This window comes from Thalassophryne amazonica, chromosome 3 (genome assembly GCF_902500255.1).
Source record: "Thalassophryne amazonica chromosome 3, fThaAma1.1, whole genome shotgun sequence".
Lineage (NCBI taxonomy): Eukaryota > Metazoa > Chordata > Actinopteri > Batrachoidiformes > Batrachoididae > Thalassophryne > Thalassophryne amazonica.
In genome coordinates, this window is record NC_047105.1 from 133,605,088 (window position 1) to 133,623,120 (window position 18,033).

Here is an 18,033-nt window from a genome sequence, read left to right on the forward strand (position 1 = left end):
TCCGTAATTATTGTATGGCCTTGCCTTACAATATAAGGCGCCTTGGGGCAACTGTTTGTTGTGATTTGGCGCTATATAAATAAAATTGATTTGATTTGATTTATTACAATGACAATAAAGTCTCTCTTACCTTATCCCATCTTATCTCTTATCAGTAGGAACAAGACTGAGTACATGTGTGTGAATGAGAGAGAGCCAAGTGGAATAGAGCGGTTTCAAGGAGTACAGGTAGTGAAAGTAGATGAGTTTAAATTCTTGGGGACAAATGTCCAAAGTACTGAAGAGTGTGGTAGAGAGGTGAAGAAGATAGTGCAGGCAGGGTAGAGTGGGTAGAGAAAGGTGGCAGGAGTGAACTGTGTCCAAAGAATATCTGCAAGAGTAAAGGGGAAAGTCTACAAGACAGTAGTGAGACCAGCTATGAACAAGAGGAAGAAGAAGAGCCTTTATTGTCATTATACATACATACAACAAAATTTGTCCTCGTTGCATTTAACCCATTTGAAATACAGTTAGACACAATCCAACACAATCCAATCACTAGGAGCAGTGGGCAGACACAGTCTGGCATCTGGGGACCAACTTCAGATGTAGAGGCGCTGCCTTGGTCAGGGGCAGAGAAAGGAGCAGACCCTAAATAAGTTATGTTGTATGGCTTAGAGATGGTGGCACTAACAAAAAGACAGGAGGCAGAGCTGGAGGTTGCAGAGCTAATGTTGCCATTCTCTTTGGGAGTGACGAGGATGGACAGGATTGGGAATGAACATATCAGAGGGACAGATCAGGTGGGGCGGTTGGGAGACAGAGTCAGAGATGCAAGACTGAGATGGTTTGGGCAAGTGCAGAGGCGGGACCCAGGGTATATAGGGAGAAGGATGCTGAGGATGGAGCCACCAGGCAGGAGGTGAAGAGGGAGGCCAAAAAGGGGGTTTATGGATGTTGTGAGGGAGGAGATGCAGATGGTTGGTGTGACAGATGTAGAGGACAGGGTGAGATGGAAATGATTGACCTGCTGTGGTGACCCCTAACAGGAGCAGCCGAAAGGAAAAGAAGAAGAAGATCATCCTTTTTTCAGTGTTTTTGCTTCATTTAATACGTATAATTTTAGTTCGTGAGCATAAAGCTTGCTTTCTGGTTGGGTCGCCAGTCATATGAAAGTAGAAGTAGAAGGTCATAAGCTTTTCAGAATCACATTACCTGAGCCTGGATTTTTAATTTGAGCCTCAAACATTCCCTCAGGGATGCACCTCTGTGTGTCCCAGACCAGTTAGCATAGTTTTTCATGTTTTTTTAATCTAATTTTATTGGATAGTGGACAAGTTACTTACGCCATGCACAAGAGTTTCATTTCACTCAAATGAAACGCCATTTCAAAGACGTGTAACAGCAGAAATGTTGAGAAGAGACCAATCTCAAGAACCAATACACAAAGAAATTATACTGCAAAGAGTCACAACAAAGACCAGAATCATGAGGAACGGAATATTAAACTGTGATGACAAAGAGTACAAGAGAAAAAACAGAAAGTGCACAGAGGAAAAATGATGCACACAAGGAATAAAGCAAAAGCAATGAGAGCACATCAAACTGAAAATAAACCCAGAGAAAAACCTGTAGCTGCTCCATGTGCCATGAAAAATCAAACAACACGGTCAAACACATGATAGCCAGGTATCATGATAAGAGAAAAGAGGACAAAAAGGTGCAGAGGAAAATACAATGGCATGGGGAAGAATGCAGGAGCAGCAATACAACACAAAAGCAAAGTTAAACCCAGGGAAGAAACATACACAGTCTGCAGTGGAGAATACAACTACCACAGAAGCCACAGAAATAACTTACTTAGAGGAAAAAAACTTACTGAGAGGGAAAAAAAAAACAGTACCAGAGAACAGTTCACTGTGAGGCGAAAGTAACTTAACAAGGAGGAAGAATGACATGAATATTCACCACATGAAGTAATGCTGTCCAACAAAGCATGGACGTGCACGCCAGTGACATGTGACAGTACTGAACCACATGTTGATTCAGAAGAAATTTTACACTAGATGTCCTTTCTGATGCAACTCCAGATGTAAAGGGAAAACGGAGCTCACATTGTCTTGACCCAAAGACCTTCTATTTGGGAGACAAGCATGCTGCTCACTTGCACAGTGGTGCTACTTGTTTGCACCAGTATGCAAGTGATTAGCATGGCAATCATAATCTCATATTGAAATATAATTAAAACTAGCCTGTTGCCCATGGGGATCCACGGGCTGTAGATTGGGTAGTGTTTATAAAATAGGCAGCTGACATTTTTCAAGGATGGTAATAAATTGTGCAAAGTTTCTATAATGACTTGGAATGTGAGTCCAGAATGTAAATATCAGCAGCGCCGCCGTTCGGCATAAGCAGACTACGCAGCCTGCGTGGGGCACCAACCATGTTGCACTAGTTTGCAGGGCCTCCAATTGACTGAAAAATGTGTTGAAATTATTACATTATTACCAGTCATGCCGGTTACTCTAATCTAACCACTTTTTTTTGTAACGAGTAATCTAACGCTTTAATCTTTCCAAATGAGTAATCAGATTAAAGTTTCTTCTCCAAGTCACTGTGCGTTACTATTATTTTTGCATTGTGGGTCGATAGCAGCATTAAACTTGGTCCGTGGGCAGGGGGTCGGGGTTCGACTGAACTGCCCACTTTAAGCGAGCTGTGAGCTTTTCATCAGCTACGACTCGTCCTCACCTTTTAAAGCGCGGTGACAACAGCACACCTGCACTGAGCTTTACAAAGTCATTTTTATGCTTTTTCTCCTTTATTTAGAATTCTGAGCTGAGCTGCTCCGTATCGTCTCGTTAAAAACAGCTGATCCTCCGCGACGTGTCAACAACTAACACTATTTTCCACTCAAATGCACCTAAACTCTCTTTCTGAGGACCACATGATGTGAAAACGCAATAAAACTTTCTTACCTGTAAATCTGGTCATGTTTTCTGCATAAATAATTGTTATCCATTCTTTGTGCTCAAACGCCAAAGCAGGGGCGAATCCAGATGGAATGGGGGCGTGGGGCAAGGATGTGCCCCCCTCCCCCACAACACCCCTAGATTAAAGGTCCAGTTTTGAAGCCGTTTTTTTTTACTACAACTACTAATACTACTTAAAATAATAATAATTTTGACAAGTAAAATGTTTATAGAGAATTTAAATGTTAGAAAAATGTTAGAATTTAATAGTTACATTTATAAACAATGTAAGTTAGAAATTGCAAGTTTTACTGTTACAGTGCTGTCAACAGTTAAATATGAGGTCAAGAAAGATTATTTTACCTTTTATAAAACAAGTATTTATTTTCATTGAAGTCAAGAAAGGGTGACTATAAAGTGAGATTTGGCAAAACAGGTATCATTGTCATGTTGATGTGGCAGAGGGTTGTTGTCAGCAGCTGGGGAAAGTAACTTAAAAAGTAACTAGTAATCTAACTTAGTTACCTTTACAATTGAGTAATCAGTACAGTAACTAAGTTACTTTTTCAAGGAGTAATCAGTAATCAGTAATTGGATGACTTTATCAAAGTAACTGTGGCAACACTGATTATTACATTTCAAAATCAATATGAATTATTTATGAATAGGCCCATCGTTTTTGTCTTTAAACCTTGTGTAGGCCCCTATCCCATTACTTAATTGGGGCAAATTAACAGGTTTTTTTGCCTAATATAAAGCCCCCATCCACCCCCGCCCCGATTCCCTGAAATGGTACAGCCCTGTTTGCGTCTTTCTCTGTTTACTGTGTCACCTAACCAGGGTTGCCAGATGTGACAATTTCCAGTCCAATAAATGCTCAAAAATGCATGGAGGCACTAAATCCTTCGCAATTTGAATTGATTTTTAAAATGTGTGTGGCAATTCTATACAAAAAACTCATCCAGTGCCATATTTTTACCCTAAACAAACCAATTGGATGGGAAAACACCCAATCTGGCAACCCTGCACCTAACTGAAGTAGCACTGCTAGCCCACATTCGATTCTGACACAAGATGACAAGTTGCCACTATGCCACAATTAAACAATGAAGCGACAGCAGGAGTCTGGAGCTGAAAAATGGAGGAAAAAGAAACAAAAAGATGATGCCCGTGCATCCCTTGCTGGTAAGTACGTGTTAAAGTTTTCAATTGTTTTGATTACTTAATGTTCAGTGGTGCTGCTTAAGCTAGGTTGCGTTGGCTTTGCTGATTTGATGTAGCTTTAAATGCTAAACTTAAACGCTTTAATAAATAGTAACAGTTTGAGTAGAACTTTTGTGTGTGTGTGTGTGTGGGGGGGGGGGGGGGGGGTTCTCTTGTATGGGGGTGGGGGGGGGCCTCCCTGACCAGTTATGCTTAATGCCTCCAAAACCTTAGCAGCGACCCTGAATATCAGTGTCCATTGTTCAGTGTTGTTAGCTAATATATGTAGCTTCTCTAAAAATATAAGTCCTATCAACGTTCAGCTTTGGCACCGTTCATCCTTGACCCAAACAGCAAATGTCAGCTCTCCCCAGTTTGTGTGTGGTTAAAATTTGCACGCATGCACAGCTGTTTGTCTTTTCTGTATTCTGCTGTACACAGGTGCTTGAAATTTAATAAACAGAGACTGTGGTGGAAGACATTAAAAACACTGCACATTTCATTTATGGTGCTACCATAACATTTAACTCATGCATGGTAAGGTCAGCACAACAGTTATCTAAACTAACCAACAGAAACACAAATAAATAACACTAACAAGACTGTTAAACTAACATGAACCACAATAACAACATTTAAAACCCCAAAAGGCAAATGTCAGCTCTCCACAGTTTCTCCGTGATCACAGTCATTCACTGTGTTTTGTCTTTCCCACATTCTGCTGTAAGCCGGTGCTTCTAATTTGAGACAGGCAGAAACAGAGATGGTGGCAGAAGACATCAAACAAATTACAGTTTTCACTGATGGTAATGGCAACATGAAGCTTAACTCACTCACGGTAACTGCAACATGAGACTTAACTAAACTGACTAAACCAATTGAACTACACTCAACAAAAATATAAATGCAACACTTTTGGTTTTGCTGCCATTTTGTATGAGATGAACTCAAAGATCTAAAACTTTTTCCACATACACAATATCACCATTTCCCTCAAATATTGTTCACAAACCAGTCGAAATCTGTGATAGTGAGCACTTCTCCTTTGCTGAGATAATCCATCCCACCTCACAGGTGTGCCATATCAAGATGCTGATTAGACACAATGATTAGTGCACAGGTGTGCCTTAGACTGCCCACAATAAATGGATGGATTATCTCAGCAAAGGAGAAGTGCTCATTATCACAGATTTAGACTGGTTTGTGAACAATATTTGAGGGAAATGGTGATATTGTGTATGTGGAAAAAGTTTTAGATCTTTGAGTTCATCTCATACAAAATGGGAGCAAAACCAAAAGTGTTGCGTTTATATTTTTGTTGAGTGTAGAAAGACACAATAAATCAATAATACAAAAAACTGTTAAACTAACATGAATTACAATAGCAACATTTAAACCCCCAAATGGCAAATGTCAGCTCTCCACAGTTTATCTATGATCACAGTTGCACACTGTGTTTTCAATCAATTCAATCAATCAATTTTTTTTTATATAGCGCCAAATCACAACAAACAGTTGCCCCAAGGCGCTTTATATTGTAAGGCAAGGCCATACAATAATTATGTAAAACCCCAACGGTCAAAACGACCCCCTGTGAGCAAGCACTTGGCTACAGTGGGAAGGAAAAACTCCCTTTTAACAGGAAGAAACCTCCAGCAGAACCAGGCTCAGGGAGGGGCAGTCTTCTGCTGGGACTGGTTGGGGCTGAGGGAGAGAACCAGGAAAAAGACATGCTGTGGAGGGGAGCAGAGATCGATCACTAATGATTAAATGCAGAGTGGTGCATACAGAGCAAAAAGAAAAAGAAACAGTGCATCATGGGAACCCCCCAGCAGTCTACGTCTATAGCAGCATAACTAAGGGATGGTTCAGGGTCACCTGATCCAGCCCTAACTATAAGCTTTAGCAAAAAGGAAAGTTTTAAGCCTAATCTTAAAAGTAGAGAGGGTGTCTGTCTCCCTGATCTGAATTGGGAGCTGGTTCCACAGGAGAGGAGCCTGAAAGCTGAAGGCTCTGCCTCCCATTCTACTCTTACAAACCCTAGGAACTACAAGTAAGCCTGCAGTCTGAGAGCGAAGCGCTCTATTGGGGTAATATGGTACTACGAGGTCCCTAAGATAAGATGGGACCTGATTATTCAAAACCTTATAAGTAAGAAGAAGAATTTTAAATTCTATTCTAGAATTAACAGGAAGCCAATGAAGAGAGGCCAATATGGGTGAGATATGCTCTCTCCTTCTAGTCCCCGTCAGTACTCTAGCTGCAGCATTTTGAATTAACTGAAGGCTTTTTAGGGAACTTTTAGGACAACCTGATAATAATGAATTACAATAGTCCAGCCTAGAGGAAATAAATGCATGAATTAGTTTTTCAGCATCACTCTGAGACAAGACCTTTCTAATTTTAGAGATATTGCGTAAATGCAAAAAAGCAGTCCTACATATTTGTTTAATATGCACTTTGAATGACATATCCTGATCAAAAATGACTCCAAGATTTCTCACAGTATTACTAGAAGTCAGGGTAATGCCATCCAGAGTAAGGATCTGGTTAGACAACATGTTTCTAAGATTTGTGGGGCCAAGTACAATAACTTCAGTTTTATCTGAGTTTAAAAGCAGGAAATTAGAGGTCATTAGAGGACATGTCACTGCACCACACGTCTGGTTGAAAAGAGCCATTTTGAAATCGGTGACACATATTGACTGCTAGGTCCATCCTGTGCAGTAGTTGGTGCTGTGTTACACGAAAAGTTCTAATCATCCTTAGTAGAAGAAGAAAAATGTTTGAGCCAGTTTTGAATTTGAACACATCGACTGAACCACAGACTCCTAGTTACATTGGTGAGTAAACAGCCATTTTCTAATTTTTAAAATTATCCTCATTAAACACAAACTGATGGTAAATCTCTACAGCTTGGTATAAATTAAATTAAAAATATAAAATACAACTTCCTGATGGAATGGTGTAGTGGAGGTTTTTGTTTAAAAAGACCTGAAAGTTCAGCTAATTTGGCCATATTGTGGAGCCCTACTGTGAAGTAGCTGAAAATCTAAATTTACAACAACAAACAAAATTCTTGAAGTAACTCAGCCACATGGGGTGTGCAGCCAGTATATTCTGAGTGATGGTCCCAAGCCCGGATAAATGAGGAGGGTTGTGTCAGGAAGGGCATCCAGCATAAAACAAGCCAACCCAACTATGCAGACTAAGAATTGAATTTCCATACCGGATCGGTCGCAGCCTGGGTTAACAACATCTGCCACCGGTGCTGTTGCCCAACAGGGTGCCGGTGGAAATTGGGCTACTGCTGGGCGAAGACGACGAAGAAGAGGAGGAGAACATTTCCACCAACAGCGGGAGAAGAAGAAAACTAGAAGGGTGGAAATGAGAGTGGGGACTTTGAATGTTGGTATGACTGGTAAAGGGAGAGAGCTGGCTGATATGATGGAGACGAGAAAGGTAGACATATTGTGTGTGCAAGAGACCAAGTGGAAGGGAAGTAAGAGCAGGAGCATCGGCGGTGGGTACAAGTTGTTGTACCATGGTGAGGACAGGAAGAGAAATGGTGTTGGGGTCATTTTAAAGGAAGAGTATGTTAAAATTGTGTTGGAGGTTAAGCGAGTGTCTGACAGGGTGATGAGTGTGAAGTTGGAAATTGAAGGGGTGATGATGAATATCATCAGTGCATATGCCCCACAGGTAGGTTGTGAGATGAAGGAGAAAGAAGATTTCTGGAGGGTGTTAGATGAGGTGGTGGAGAGTGTGCCCAAGCATGAAAGAGTGGTGATAAGAGCAGACTTCAATGGGCATGTTGGTGAAGGGAACAGAGGTGATGAGGAAGTAATGGGTAGATATGGTATCAAGGATAGGAATGGGGAAGGACAGATGGTAGTTGATTTTGCAAAAAGGATGGAAATGGCTGTGGTGAATACCTACTTTAAGAAAATGGAGGAGCACAGGGTAACATATAAAAGTGGTGGAAGGTGTACACAGGTGGACTACATTCTTTACAGGAGATGCAAGCTAAAAGAAATCAGAGACTGTAAGGTGGTGGCAGAAGAGAGTGTCGTTAGACAGCACAGGATGGTTGTTTGTAGGATGACTTTAGGGTAAAGAAGAAGAAGACAGTGAGAGCTCAACAAAGGATCAGATGGTGGAAGCTGAAGGAGGAAGACCGTTGTGTGAAATTTAGCGAGCAGGTGAGAGAAGCACTGGTTGGGGGGGAAGCAATTTTGGACAACTGGAAAAGTACTGCAGATGTGGTGAGGGAGACAGCTAGGATAGTACTGGGTATGACATCTGTACAGTGGAAGGAAGACAAGGAGACTTGGTGGTGGAATGAAGAGGTCCAGGAAAGCATAAGGGGAAAGAGGTTGGCAAAAAAGTTTTGGGATATTCGGAGAGATGAAGAAAGTAGACAGGAGTACAAGGAGATGCAGCGTAAGGCAAAAAGAGAAGTGGCAAAAGCGAAGGAAAAGGCATATTGCGAGCTATACAAGAAGTTGAATAGTAAGGAAGGAGAAAAGGACTTGTACCGATTGGCCAGACAAAGGGACAGAGCTGGAAAGGATGTGCAGCAGGTTAGGGTGGTAAAAGATGCACATGGTAATGTGCTGACAAGTGAGGAGTGTGTGCTGAGAGGGTGGAGGGAATATTTTGAAGAGCTGATGAATAAGGAAAATGAGCGAAAGAAAAGGCTGGACGATGTAGTGAGAGTAAGTACAAGAGATTAGTAAGGAAGAAGTGAGAGTTGCTATGAAGAGGATGAAGAGTGGAAAGGCAGTTGGTCCAGATGACATTCCAGTGGAGGCATGGAAATGTCTAGGAGTGACGGCAGTAGAGTTTCTAACCAGATTGTTTAATAAAATCTTGGAAAGTAAGAGGATGCCTGAGGAGTGGAGACAAAGTGTGCTGGTTCCTATTTTCAAGAACAAGGGTGATGTGCAGAGCTGCAGTAACTACAGAGGCATAAAGTTGATCAGCCACAGCATGAAGTAATGGGAAAGAATAGTAGAAGCTAGGCTTAGAAAACAGGTGAAGATCTGTGAGCACCAATATGGTTTCATGCCGAAAAAGAGCACTACAGATGCAATGTTTGCTCTGAGAATACTGTTGGAGAAGTACAGAGAAGGCCAGAAAGAGCTACATTGTGTGTTTGTGGACTTAGAAAAAGCTTATGAAAGGGTGCCAAGAGAAGAGCTGTGGTATTGTATGAGGAAGTCTGGAGTGGCAGAGAAATATGTTAGGGTAGTGCAGGACATGTACAAGAATAGTGTGACAGCGGTGAGATGCGCAGTCGGAATGACAGTCTCATTCAAGGTGGAGGTGGGATTACACCAAGGATCAGCTCTGAGTCCTTTCTTGTTTGCAGTGGTGATGTACAGTTGACGGATGAGATCAGACAGGAATCCCCATGGACTGTGATGTTTGCAGATGACATTGTGATCTGTAGTGAGAGAAAAGAGCAAGTTGAGTCTAGTCTGGAGAAGTGGAGATATGCTTTGGAGAGAAGGGGAATGAAAGTCAGTAAAAGCAAGACTGAGTACATGTGTGTGAATGGGATGGAGCCCAGTGGAATAGTGCAGTTACAAGGAGTAGAAGTGGGGAAAGTAGATGAGTTTAAATATTTGGGGTCAACTGTTCAAAGTAATAGAGAGTGTGGTAAAGAGGTGAAGAAGAGAGTGCAGGCAGGGTGGAGTGGGTGGAGAAAGGTGGCAGGAGTGATTTGTGACCGAAGAATATCAGCAAGAGTGAAGCGGAAAGTTTACAAGACAGTAGTAAGACCAGCTATGTTGTACGGCTTAGAGGCGATGGCACTAACAAAAAGACAGGAGGCAGAGCTGGAGGTGGCAGAGCTGAAGATGTTGAGATTCTCTTTGGGAGTGACAAGAATGGACAAGATTAGGAATGAACATATCAGAGGGACAGCTCAGGTGGGATGGTTTGGAGACAAAGTTAGTGAGGCGAGATTGAGATGGTTTGGACATGTGCAGAGGAGGGACCCAGGGTATATAGGGAGAAGGATGCTGAGGATGGAGCCACCAAGCAGGAGGAGAAGAGGGAGGCCAAAGAGGAGGTTTATGGATGTGCTGAGGGAGGACATGCAGGTGGTTGGTGTGATAGAGGAAGATACAGAGGACAGGGTGAGATGGAAACGATTGATCTGCTGTGGCGACCCCTAACGGGAACAGCCAAAAGACAAAGAAGAAGAAGAAGAAATAAAATTCTTGAAGTGGCAGGGAGTTAAGAGGGATGTTGTTGGGGGGTGGGGGGGTAGGGTTAGATTTTTTTGCCATGCATATGCTCCTCAGAAGCATTTACTGGAAATAACTAAATTACATGATGAGTACTCCTTGCCAGGCATGTAAGATGCAAATAAAGGAAATGCTTAAATGGCAGTGATTAAGAGGGCAGTAGTTGAAGATTTTTGCCATGATTATGCTCTCAGCATATTTACTAAAAATAAAGTGTGACTGTCCTAAATGAGATGGTGAGAACTTTTTTTGCAAGCATGCCGACATTAATGAATGAAGCTCCTCACCATCATGCCATGTCGTTTAGGTCCTTCAGACGTTTTTCAGTGAAATGGTTCTGTGGAGCATTAGCATGGCTAAAATTCTTCAGCTTCTGGGGGGACAAGCCCCGCAGACCCCCCCCAAGCAAGGCCTTATTTTTCTTTATTTGCCTTTCACATGCCTGGAAGCTACTCACCATCTCACCATGTCATTTTTCAGCTCTGGGGAGCATTAGCATGGCTAAAACCCTTCAGAATACAGCAGAAAGGAGGCGTGTGGGGGGACACATCCTCCCCCACATCCCCTTTCCACTGGATTCCATGTAACGGGTCTTCAGCTGTTTCTAGCGAGGAGACACACAGAGCAGCTCAGAGTTTGAAAAAAAAGCGTAAAAATATCTTTGCAAAGCTCAGTGTATCAGGTTGGATGGTCTGGAATTGCAGGACACAAATGCACGGCTCAGACAAACAGCTCTGGTTTCTAGAATGTTTTAATGTTGAGGATAGCGGTGGTCGGTACACAAGTAAGCAGTCCAGAAAAAACAGCAGTACAGTGGTCCCTCGTTTATCGCGGGAGTTACGTTCTAAAAATAACCCACGATAAGCGAAATCCGCGAAGTAGCCAGCGCTATTTTTTGCAATTATTATAGATGTTTTAAGGCTGTAAAACCCCTCACTACACACTTTATACACTTTTCTCAAACAGGCATTAACATTTTCTCACTTTTCTCTCTTGTGTAAACACTCTCTTTTTTCTTCTGTGCAAGAAGATTATAAACAGACACACGCAGAACACAATGCGCATGCTCTCCCTTCCCTCACTGCCTCCAGGGGTACGGATGCAGGACCCGCAAAGAATCCAAGTCCTCTCTCTGTGGCCACGGAGCTCTGCGGCTGCGGTCAACATCATGCACAGCAGACAGGAGGACGGTGTGAGTGGCCCGCTGCTGCGTTTACCGAGCCCGCAGACTCAGTAAGTGCATCGGAGGCAATGAGAGCAATCGCGGTGGTGCCGCGACATGCCCGCCTGATACAGAAGCAGAACACAATGCGCTGTTAAAAAAAAAAGCATGCAGAATTGCACAAAAAATCCGCAAAACTGCGAGGCCGCGAAAGGTGAACCGCGTTATAGCGAGGGACCACTGTGCAAAAAACATCAGGCAAACAGGTGTGGTCAAGGCAACAGGCTGGATGTCAGGTACACACAAAGAGGCAGACAGGACTATGGAATGCAGGAACAGAACTGGAATGAGGGCACAAGGCATGACAAACTGGCAGGGAACAAACACACCCAGTGAGCTTAAATAACTGCAGGTGGTAATCAGCAAATCAGGAACAGGTGTGCATGGAAAGCACCAGAACTAAGGCGTGGCCAGAGAGAGAGAGAAAAACACCCATCACCAAGATCCAAGGGAGAGAGACAAGAGAAAGAAAGACAAGCAGACCCAAGGAGAAAAACTCCAGCAAGAGAAGAAACCAACCAATCCCAACGAAATGCAAAAATAACAAATAGAACAAAATAAAACAGAACACCTAGCAAAACTCAAACCTTGACACAGTGCAGGTGTGCTGCTGTCTCACACAAAACAGCAGATGAAATGTTAAAAGGAGGCGTTACAGCAGCCAGATCCCCGACCTGCCCCTGCCCAGCCAGTTGTAATGCTGCGATGCAGCCAAAGATGCACAAAAATAAAACATATAATAAAGTTGAATGAATGAATGAATTAATTTGAATGAGTGAATGAATTTTTTCAGCACACACAGTCCAGAACAACAACAAAAAGCTTACAATGAAGAAAAAATATGGATTACAATTTATCCGTGTGCCTGAAAGGGTATAGGCAGAAGCAGAGCTTTTTAACGCCTACCCCTTTAACCAAAAATAAAATGATCTAGTCCAAAAGGAGTGGGGGGGAAGTAAAAAATCCAACTATTCCAACTTCCATGTTCAACTGCTTCAATCTCTTCATTTTAAAGGACACATCCCAAATTCTACCGAACAAAATTTACATTTAGAATTTGGCAACACACAAAACTCAGCCTTCTTCAGCAGATACCTATCTTGAAAACATCATGTCTTTAAACTGATTTTTAAACTGATTGATATTTGGACATCATTTGAGTTCTTCCGTCAGGTTATTCCATAGCCTAGGGCCACACATGGAGACACAGAAACCTTTCCTGGTCGTCCGAGTGCCAGCAATTTTAAAATGATACAAGCCCTGTAAATTATATTTTACCTCTCTCTCAATAAAAAAAAAAAATCTTGAATTCTAAAGGGCACTTGTTTATTTTTCATCTTGTACATTAATTGAACAGTCTTGAACAAAATCATATTGTGTAGTTTTAATATTTGAGATTTAATGAACAATGGGTTGGTGTGGTCTCGATAACCCGCATTATGAATTGTTCTTAATGCTCTTTTTTTGAAGAATGAATAATGGTTGCAATGTGGTTTTCTAATTGTTGGCCCAATCTTCAGCACAGTAAGTCAGGTAGGGTGCAACCAATGAACAATACAGAGTATGGAGTGCTCTGCAATCAAGAACATACTTTGCTTTATTTAATACTGCAATACTCTTTGATACCTTGTTTTGAACGTCGAATATGAGCTTTCCAATTAATTCTTTCATCAATAATGACACCTAAAAACCTATTCTCTTTGACACATTCTATGTTTAATAAACACAAATGCACATTTTGAACAATATATACAAAATGGTCTATGCGTTTTGCTTGTCTTCATCTCAAAGCAATTTCTGTCTGCTATTACACAAAGGTCACATCACAAACTTCTACTATGAAGTTGACTGTGTGTTCTCTAATGTTCTGAAAGCAACATTCACACTTCGAGGCTCATTCAGTTTGAGGAGCGGACCATCCCCCCTCACTCCACTGATATGGTAAACAGTGCTTTACGCCGGAGCGAGAGAGCTTGCCACAGGCTTATCTAGTAACAGTCACAGGAAAACTAGTCAAGCAATCCTGATACTCACACACTGAGCACGTGACACTGTATGAGAGGCTCTCCATCTGCTCACTTTCACTTTCGCAGTGCGTAATGGCGCAGGGTGCATTGGAGCAGCCAGGGGGCTATTCAAATGGGCCAACTAGTAACACATCACTCCCAAAAACAATCTTTGGTGTGTCACGTGAGGTGAATCTGCCCTACGATTGGATTTTGGAAAACCATGTGATGGTGATCCAATTCCGATTGGACACTCACATTGCTTACGTCATCACACAGCTTCTATGAGGAGTACAAAGATGGTGAACAGTGGCTCGAACGTCCACGGAGTTAACTTTTCAGCAAAAAAAGTAAGTTTCTATCTCATATCATTAAAAAGGTATTTATAATTTAGTAAAGCTTGGTCTCAGCCATCGTATACGACGACATCGACCCCAGAGGGTTAAACCCTTAGAGCTTCAGCAAATGTATTTATAAAGAGAAACCGCATGAATTACACAAGTTTTTTTATTTTCTAGTAACAAGTTTATTCAATGAGGAGAAACAAATGCTAAATTATTGTTGTGTCGTAACTTAATTTTTGTTCAGCCTTTGTGACCCGTCTTCATGAAGTTCGACACAAAAATGTTGAAATTGGCCCTATCCTGCAATGATAAAGAATCCTTAAAAAAATTACTGGATCTGGATCGTGTTCAGGATCATTACCAAAATTGAATGACTTCTACGTCAGGCCAAGATACACCCCTGGTAAAAATTTCATTGAGATCCGTTGAGGATTTTTTGAGTAATCCTGCTAACAATCCAACTAACCGCCCAACCAACAAACAAACGGACACGACCGAAAACGTAACCTCCTTGGCGGAGGTAATTAGATAATAACTGTTAAAGATTTTCTCCTGAGCAAAACAGGTTTGTGTCATCTGCAAAGTGAACTGCTTTAAACAGATCTGAAACTTTACGTAACTCGTTGATGTATAAAATAAATAATTTTGGTTAAAACAGCAGATTAAAAACAAAACATGTCACAGCACCACTAGCCAGCTTAATTTTTTTGTTGTGGTCTTACTTAAATTTTAATTGTTTTGACCCTTATTTATGTGAATCCGAGAGGTGTTTTCAGTTGGCTGTACATCCCAGTACTTCATCTATGAGGTTTTAGCAATGTGCTTAGTAACACCGGCGACTTCTTGTTTTCAGTGTGGCTGTTGTTTTGACACTTTCCCATACTTGTCTTGTAGATTCCAATAAAGTATGAGAAAAAAAATGTAACACCGGTGACTGATCAATGTGGAAGCAAACCGGAAGAGCGTCCTCATGGCGGACAAGGTGGATACTGAATGGAGGGCAAGCAAACCAGAAGTGACATTGAGGGCGACAGGGTCCTCATGGTAGATGAAACGCATGGCCAGCTGGATTTTTGTTTTGTTTTTTGTCGTTACCTGAACATTTCGTTCGGCATTCGGCCTCACTCGATGTTCGGTAGCATTATTGTTATTGTTATTATTATTATGAGTATTATTATTATCATCCTCATCATCATCATCATTATTATTTTATTATTACTTCTATTTTATTATTTGATTTTTAAATGGACCACCATGGAAACGTGTTTTTTGTCGTTCTTTTGTCATCCATGTATTTATAACATATTTACAATTATATACTTACATTGAACTTACTAAATAAAATCACATACACACACTTTTAATATATAGATGATTTAACACCCTCTGTTGGAATGGTGTGTGAGTCCAGAATGTAATTATCAATGTCCATTGTTCAGTGTTGTTACCCAATATCCATAGTTTTTCCAGTAACATTAGTCCTACCAATGTTCTGTTTTGGCACCTTTCATCCTTGACCCAAAATACAAAGCATACCAAACGGCAAATGTCAGCTCTCCCCAGATTGTCCGTGATTGATGTTATACGCATGCACACAGACCTGTTTGTCTTTTCTGCATTCTGCCACAAGCAGGTGCTTTTATTTTTACAAACCCACAAACAGAGACAGTGGTGGAAAACATCAAATGCTCTACACTTTTCACTCATGCTAACAAAAGCATGACACTTAACTGACTAAACCAATTGAACTACAAAAATACAATAAAGCAGGAACACTAACAACACTGTTAGACTAGCATGAACCACAATAACATTTAAAACCCCCAAACCCCAAACTTCCACTAAGTCAGAACTTTTGTCTGACTTAGTGCTTAGCTCAGATAAGATAATTATAGTGGGCGATTTTAACATCCACACAGATGCTGAGAATGACAGCCTCAACACTGCATTTAATCTATTATTAGACTCAATTGGCTTTGCTCAAAATGTAAATGAGTCCACCCACCACTTTAATCATATCTTAGATCTTGTTCTGACTTATGGTATGGAAATTGAAGACTTAACAGTATTCCCTGAAAACTCCGTTCTGTCTGATCATTTCTTAATAACATTTACATTTACTCTGATGGACTACCCAGCAGTGGGGAATAAGTTTCATTACACTAGAAGTCTTTCAGAAAGCGCTGTAACTAGGTTTAAGGATATGATTCCTTCTTTATGTTCTCTAATGCCATATACCAACACAGTGCAGAGTAGCTACCTAAACTCTGTAAGTGAGATAGAGTATCTCGTCAATAGTTTTACATCCTCATTGAAGACAACTTTGGATGCTGTAGCTCCTCTGAAAAAGAGAGCTTTAAATCAGAAGTGCCTGACTCCGTGGTATAACTCACAAACTCGCAGCTTAAAGCAGATAACCCATAAGTTGGAGAGGAAATGGCCTCTCACTAATTTAGAAGATCTTCACTTAGCCTGGAAAAAGAGTCTGTTGCTCTATAAAAAAAAAAGCCCTCCGTAAAGCTAGGACATCTTACTACTCATCACTAATTGAAGAAAATAAGAACAACCCCAGGTTTCTTTTCAGCACTGTAGCCAGGCTGACAAAGAGTCAGAGCTCTATTGAGCCGAGTATTCCTTTAACTTTAACTAGTAATGACTTCATGACTTTCTTTGCTAATAAAAATTTTAACTATTAGAGAAAGAATTACTCATAACCATCCCAAAGACGTATCGTTATCTTTGGCTGCTTTCAGTGATGCAGGTATTTTGTTAGACTCTTTCTCTCAGATTGTTCTGAGTTATTTTCATTAGTTACTTCATCCAAACCATCAACATGTCTATTAGACCCCATTCCTACCAGGCTGCTCAAGGAAGCCCTACCATTATTTAATGCTTCAATCTTAAATATGATCAATCTATCTTTATTAGTTGGCTATGTACCACAGGCTTTTAAGGTGGCAGTAATTAAACCATTACTTAAAAAGCCATCACTTGACCCAGCTATCTTAGCTAATTATAGGCCAATCTCCAACCTTCCTTTTCTCTCAAAAATTCTTGAAAGGGTAGTTGTTAAACAGCTAACTGATCATCTGCAGAGGAATGGTCTATTTGAAGAGTTTCAGTCAGGTTTTAGAATTCATCATAGTACAGAAACAGCATTAGTGAAGGTTACAAATGATCTTCTTATGGCCTCAGACAGTGGACTCATCTCTGTGCTTGTTCTGTTAGACCTCAGTGCTGCTTTTGATACTGTTGACCATAAAATGTTATTACAGAGATTAGAGCATGCCATAGGTATTAAAGGCACTGCGCTGCAGTGGTTTGAATCATATTTATCTAATAGATTACAATTTGTTCATGTAAATGGGGAATCTTCTTCACAGACTAAGGTTAATTATGGAGTTCCACAAGGTTCTGTGCTAGGACCAATTTTATTCACTTTATACATGCTTCCCTTAGGCAGTATTATTAGTCATTTTTGATCAGGATATGTCATTCAAAGCGCATATTAAACAAATATGTAAGACTGCTTTTTTGCATTTACGCAATATCTCTAAAATTAGAAAGGTCTTGTCTCAGAGTGATGCTGAAAAACTAATTCATGCATTTATTTCCTCTAGGCTGGACTATTGTAATTCATTATTATCAGGTTGTCCTAAAAGTTCCCTGAAAAGCCTTCAGTTAATTCAAAATGCTGCAGCTAGAGTACTGACGGGGACTAGAAGGAGAGAGCATATCTCACCCATATTGGCCTCTCTTCATTGGCTTCCTGTTAATTCTAGAATAGAATTTAAAATTCTTCTTCTTACTTATAAGGTTTTGAATAGTCAGGTCCCATCTTATCTTAGGGACCTCATAGTACCATATCACCCCAATAGAGCACTTCGCTCTCAGACTGCAGGCTTACTTGTAGTTTCTAGGGTTTGTAAGAGTAGAATGGGAGGCAGAGCCTTCAGCTTTCAGGCTCCTCTCCTGTGGAACCAGCTCCCAATTCGGATCAGGGAGACAGACACCCTCTCTACTTTTAAGATTAGGCTTAAAACTTTCCTT

General features: G+C 41.0%; 1 long non-coding RNA gene across 1 annotated transcript; it reads left to right on the forward strand.

The window, feature by feature from the left end:
• Positions 1-530: 530 nt before the first annotated feature.
• Positions 531-9,051, forward strand: LOC117508032. The gene is made up of 3 exons (XR_004559956.1): positions 531-646; positions 4,529-4,533; positions 9,041-9,051. It is a non-coding gene; the product is annotated as an uncharacterized LOC117508032 (long non-coding RNA).
• The last annotated feature ends 8,982 nt before the right edge of the window (positions 9,052-18,033 follow it).